At 37.3% G+C, this 6,793-nt stretch overlaps 1 pseudogene; it reads left to right on the top strand.

Moving 5' to 3' along the window:
* The first annotated feature begins 4,311 nt into the window (after positions 1 to 4,311).
* On the top strand, positions 4,312 to 5,183 carry LOC127220470 (60S ribosomal protein L6-like; annotated as a pseudogene).
* Positions 5,184 to 6,793: the final 1,610 nt, after the last annotated feature.

Raw genomic sequence — 6,793 nt, 5'->3', positions numbered from 1 at the left:
CAATGTACTTAACTATAGCAATCAAATGTAAAAATAAGACTGTATCAATTTTACTTTATCTTAATCATGTCTTAAATATAAATAAGAGGTGTATTCCAGTTTCAATTTTAAGGTGTATTTTATCCTATTGAAAATTCCATGGTAAATACAATGTTTATAGGAAATTTTGTTTTGCAATTTTCTGAAGGGATATCTATGTTCAAATTCATCACATAAACTTTTGTATGTGGAGTAACTAGCTGAGTCCATCTAATAATTTATTCATGGAGAGGTCATATTCAGAATATGTACTACAAAATTAGTTCCCTATAAATCCCACTCAAATACTTTGCTGCTACAATAAGTGGGAAAGGAAGGACATTAGAAAGGAAAGAGGAAAAAAGGAGAGGGAGAAAGGAAGAGATGGAGGAAGAGTGGAAGGAAGGTAAAGAAAAGGAAAGAGATAAATTGAGAAGGAGGGAATAATGGATGAAGAACTTGAAGGATGGAGAAATGGAAGAAAAAAGAAAGAGACTTTTAAAACATTATTAGGAGTTAAATTTGGAGGTCTTGAAGTCTGAGAGTTTTATGACTGGGTAAAGTTATTCCTCCCTTTGGATAGTTCAGAATTTCATTCCAGGTGTGAATAACCTCAGAACAGAAGGGAATTCTGCAAAGTACATTAGCTGCAAATTACTAATAAAAAACAGATTTTATTTTGTAGGGAGTGTTAGTGTCAGAATTGGAATTCCATGTCCTCCTGTTACAGTTCACTTGGAGATTCAGTAATAGTGGAATGGGAGGAGCATGGGCTTCCCCATAGTCTTAACATCTAATAGCAGAGCTCATTGTGAGTGTAGACCACAATTCCCACCAGACCTGGAGTCTGGATGTCTGCCTGATTGATCTGATCCCATAATGCAAAGGAGGAAATGCAGTACAGAAACAAAAATGTTTTCCCTCAGTTCAGTCCTTCCTCAAGGTCACTAGTGCCGTCTGCTCCCTACATGAGATATACGAAGTTAGCATTGGCTATTTGGGTTCTAAGTTGAAATAATAATGTAAAACATGATGAGAATTCCCTCTACTCAATCCTCTATTACATTCCCTATTAATCCCATGTGTTATGAATATTGCATCAGCAGCGGAGGTAATGCAGGGTTTTGGCTGTGTATTAGGAAGCCGTTGTGAAAACCACCTATTATTTTTAGTACAATTAGTCATAGCTCCCTCTAGCACCTCAGTCTCTCCAGTCTCCTATACCAAAAGTCTGCTATTTATAACTGTTTATGACATCACCTCTTTTGGCCACTGCACCAGAGTATTTTTTCACTTTCTGTTTTCATTTGTGTTCTGGATATGTTCATTAAAATATCCATTTTTTAAAATAAGCTATTCTCTCACCCTCCCATTTATTTTAGAAACAGTATCTTGCTACATAACCCTAGCTGCATTGGTATTTGATGCGTTAGTGTTCCTTGGGTCATGAGAGGGTCGAAGGCCACAGTGGCTTAGGAGAAAGGCTGATGTTTCAGAGGATTCAGGCATAGGCAGCGAAGAGCTGCCTGCCTGTACAAAGATCAATCTGAGCCCCAAAGCTAGATACTCCAGGTGTGAACTTGGGTGAAATGATAGTGTTCCTTGAAATGGTATTGGTTGGAAACTTGATGAAGAACAGGAAAAGTGCCAGGTCATAGAACTGTCAAACATCCTACAGCTCTCACCATTGTCTCTAATTAATTTACCAGCACTGCTTATAGCACTTGTCTCATCACCTAAGAGGAACTACCGAGCAAGGTGTAGAGGATGATTTTGGGACAGGTACACATATTCCTCTCAAACTTTCCATAGCCTTAAACTTCTATCCACCTCATGAACAACTTGAACTATTAATCTTTCAGGAACCTACAGCTGAAAATGTCTACAATTTTTTAATCTACCATCTAAACATTCATCCTTGGCTCCCATTTATTCTTAATCCAGATCAATTGTACATCAGTAAACCAGAAGATAGTTAAGGGAGTGCATCTTCATGTATTTATCATAATTATGTCACTTACTCATAAATATCACCCCTATTTGTTCTTAAACACCTTTCTCAAATCCAATAGCATCCCCAGACTCTATTATATCTCTTGCACAAATTAAGCAACTGTCTTCATTATTTTTCTTTTGGCGTGATTAAATACATTACTATGGTGATTGGCAGAAGAAAGTTAATGTTTGTATTAGAATTCCAGTGGGTTAGAGACCATGAATGGTAGAGTAGACATATCAGGTAGCACACAGCTAAAGCAGCACAAGGCTCATATCGTAAACCATAAGCCAGGAAACTGATGGAGCACACAAGAAAAGGTGAAAGTCTTTTGAAACTCTAAGTCTATGACCAGTGATATATTTCTTCCAACAAAGCCATACCTCCTAGTCCTCCCCAAACAGCTGCCAACTGGGCACCAAGTAGTATTTAAATACCAGAGACTTACAGGAGGCATCTCATCCTACACCCACAGCAACCATTTGGCCTCATTATTCTACCCTGAGTCTTTTCCAGGTCCTCACAATTATTTCTCACTGGGCATTATAAATCTGATCATGTTGAACATCAACTCAGATTAGTTGACTTCTTCAAAGCCAAGACATCTCCCTCTTCAGTGACCAATTTCTCCTGACTTATATCTTGGAAATTCTTAATTCTTTTCCATTCTTTATATTTACAAAGGGGAGTATCTTGAGTTTAAAAAGAAATAGAATTTAGACAAAAAGTTTATCTAGAAAATATATTAGGGTTGTATAGATTTGACATATAATAAAATTTCTAAAAACAGTAATATTCAAAACAACATATACCCAAGTAGCTTAGAATAATGACAAAAAACTCTTCATTCATTTATATTTTAGTAATGTTTTATGGATCATATGAATCAGAAATTGACCATATTTAATAATTATTTTTAGAAGAGAGAAGCTGTATTCTTTCGTGGAATTGTAATAAAAACTTAGTAAAAGGCAGCAAGCAATGGGAGAAATGTAGCGATAATAATTTGTGCATTTTGCTTTGAAAATTCCATGTTTCATTAAACTCAGTAGTAAGTGGTACCAGGCTGCCTCTTTCTACTTTAAACTTTTATATCAGATAATGTAAACCTGATGGTTATAACTGGAAGAGTATGTGCACACATGGTACTCAGGATATTCATCAGCACACAGAGCAGAGGCAAGGACTTTGTCAAACTTCAACCCACCTGAACTGATTCAGTTATTGTGGACTCACTTCCATTCAAGTACCCTCAGTTGGGTTTAAGTCACGATTCAGTATATGGTATTAATTCCTGTCTAAAACAAGAGTGGTTCAGTTTGAGTCTTGTGTGTTTTGGGTGTGGCACTACTTTGGAGGATGCTTTAACAAGTGATGCTGATAGAGGTATCATTTTAATAGTTCATCTAACTATTCTACTTAACAGGTATGAAAGGAAAGTGTGAACATCTTCTTGTGTAGTCCTACTGGACTTGATACATATTCCAGATGATTTATTACATAGGATTGTGGATGGGAGTTTTCTCTACTAAGAACCATATTCCAATGAACTTCTATTCTGAATGGCTGTTGGAACAGGATTCATGTACTGTTTTGTCTTCCTAGATAAAGGATGTGGGTTCACAGCATGCCTACCTGCTGGGGCAGCAGACAGTCTGTCTCAGGAAATATAAGAGCACTGAACAATTTTTCCAGATAGACCTCCTTGCCTGCTGCCCAGTCTGTCATTCACCATCCACTCCTCAAACCTCTTAACCTCAAAGTTGATGGGGAGCCAGATATTACCAATATGACTCTGAGAATATAAAACAGCTGTCCTGTCTAGTGTCTCATAGATTCTCATATACCCACTTTTATTTAATGTCCTCCTGATAATTGGAGCAGATGCCCATTGCACAGAAATACAAGTCTTCAGAAAGTAAGGATCTCAATAGAACTCCAGGATATTATAGGTAATTTATTTAAGTTCTGTAAACCAAACTGTATTATGTATGTATGTATATTTCATGTATATATGTATATATATATATATGTTCATTTACATATGTGATCATAGATAATAAGGATTTTTACATAATACATTTAGTGATAACAAGGTTGGTTTAAATAGAAAAAAAAACTATCTTCATTTAAACTGGTAATTTGAGTATTCAGGAGACTGAGGAAGACAAATCAACAGGAGCTTAAAGGTAGTCTGGGATACATTGCAAGATACTGTTTAAAATTAAAATTTATAATTGTATAAAATTAATTATAAATATTATAAAAATATGTTTAGCTCTTTTCCATCTTGAAAGATGGCGGGTGAAAAAGTCTAGAAGCCTGACACAGACGAGAAAAAACTTTCAGCCAAGAAAGCTGGCGGTGATGCTGCTGCCACTGGTGCCCTGCTGCTGCTGCAGCCAAAAAGGGTGGCCCTAAGGTTACAAAGTCCAAGAAAGGGAAGCCCCATTGCAGCCGGAACTCTATCCTGGTTAGAGGAATTGCCAGGTCCTCCGGTACTGCTATGTATTACAAAAAGTCAATGTGCAAAAGAAAATACTCAGCTGCAAATTCCAAGGTTGAAAAGAAGGAAAAAGCAGAAGATCCTTGCTACTGTCACCAAACCAGTTGATGGTGACAAGAATTGTGGTACCTGGGTGGTTAAGTTTCGAAAAATGCACAGGTATTTCGGTAGCTGCTAAGCCATGGCAAAAAGCCCTTCCTGTCAGCATGTGAGAAAGCTGTATGCCAGCATCACTCCAGGGACTTTCCAGATCATCCTCACCAGACATCACAGAAGCAAGAGTGTGGTTTTCCTGAAGCAGCTGGGCAATGGCTTGCTACTTATGACAGGACATCTTGCCCTCAACAGAGTTCTTCTGCAAATAACACACCAGAAATTTGTCATCGCCACCTCTACAAACGTTGATATTAGCAAGGTTAAAATCCCCAAACACCTGACTAATGCTTACATCAAGAAGAAGCAGCTGTGAAGGCCCAGGCACCAGGAGGGTGAGATCTTGGACACAGACGAGAAATACGAGATTATTGAGGAGCGCAAGGCCAATCAGAAAACCGTGGACTCAACAGATATGCCAAAGATCAAAACTGTTCCTCAGCTCCAGGGTTACTGGCAGTCTCAGTTCTTCTGATAAACGGGATGTATCCTCACAAACTGGTTTTCTAAATTGCTATCAACCCATTTAAACAGCTTCATAAGTTTAAAAAATTATTTTTTTTTTTTAAAAAAAGACAGTGGTTCATTCACAGCTGATCTTACTTTAGTGAGGCTCTGGGCTTGATCCTCAGTACCAGGAGTACACTGAAACAATAAATTACAACAAGGAAATCAACAAGGAAATGTTTTGGATGGTTGTTTCCATTGAGCTAGGTATCAGTGGAATTATGTTCAATGTCGTACACCATAATTCTAGCTGAGAATCATCGCATGATCCCTTCTCATGTTTTCAAGCCTTAGCTGTCGGGAAGGCTTCAATGTGACTCAGTAATTACACCATTGTCTTTCCCATCTTTTAAAATATTAGTGCCACGTAGAGTAAGCAAAAATAATAAATTAATAACAATAGAAACAATAACATAAGTTTAAAAAATATTCAAGGAAATATAGTTATAAACATCTAGTAAACATAAGATTAATAAAACCAAGGTTACAAAATGGAACTTTTTTACTCTTTTGTGTAATGTTTAGTCCTCATAAATATAATATCTAAATTATAAATAAAATCAGTCATAATATATTATCTATATTAAATAATATATAGTTTAGGATTAGACATGTCTCTAAAGAACATGAAAGACCATGTTTAAATAAGATTGCAGTTCATTCTCTATAATGTAGTAGATTCCAGATGCTCCAAACCAGACACTCAAGTAATGTGTGACAGTACTAACAGTGACAACTCTAACCATTTAAGTGCTATGCACAGGATCCTTTGAACTCTAACTTAAGCTGGTACATAGAACCTGAGTCTGGCCTAACAGCACAAGTCAGTGAGAAGTGCACATCTGTTTTTGTGGAAACTCAAATCCTGTTTTACACCATTGTTAGACCAGTCACAATTACTTAAAACCACCAGGAAATGTGCTCAAGTAAATGTGTCCCTATGCAGAAAAATGCCATGAGCTCAAGAGTAGAATTTATTTCATTCTCTGTACAGCAACTGCACTCTCAGGGTAAATACTCAGTCTTCCTGAGTTTAATTTCACTGTGCAGAATAAAACAATTTTTAAATATTTATTCACTTGAATTTTTGTGTCAGGGTGTGTGTTTATGTTCCTGGATGGGTCATGTGCTCTATATGTTTGCAGATATCCACAAAAACAAGTAGTAATAGATTATCCTGGTATAGCGTTACATGACATTGTGATCCACCTGATATGGGTATTAGGAACTAATCCAGGGTCCTCTGGAAGGTCACTGCCATCTCTTAAACACCATGGCTTCTCTCTACCCCTTTAATTAAATTTTAGAAAGTATGTTCCTAGAATATTAGTTTTTCCTATCTTTTTCCTATTATTATTTTTTATTATTTTACATATCCATCCTAGTTCCCACTCCTTCCCATCCTCCCATGCCAACCGCCCCCCCCCCCAATCCCATTCTCCACACACTCCAGAGGGAGGGTGAGACCTTCCAGGAGGGATCACCAAAATCTGTCATATCACTCGAAGTAGGGACTAGGCCCTCCCTCCTGCCTCTAGACAAAGGGACTATCCCTTCATAGGAAATGTTCAAGGGTACGTCCCACTTTCTCTTCTAAACGGTTCAGTGTGGCT

The sequence above is a fragment of the Phodopus roborovskii genome, unplaced genomic scaffold (assembly GCF_943737965.1).
Source record: "Phodopus roborovskii unplaced genomic scaffold, PHOROB, whole genome shotgun sequence".
Lineage (NCBI taxonomy): Eukaryota > Metazoa > Chordata > Mammalia > Rodentia > Cricetidae > Phodopus > Phodopus roborovskii.
Note: the sequence above shows the minus strand (reverse complement) of the source record. Positions and strands in the feature narration are given on the sequence as shown.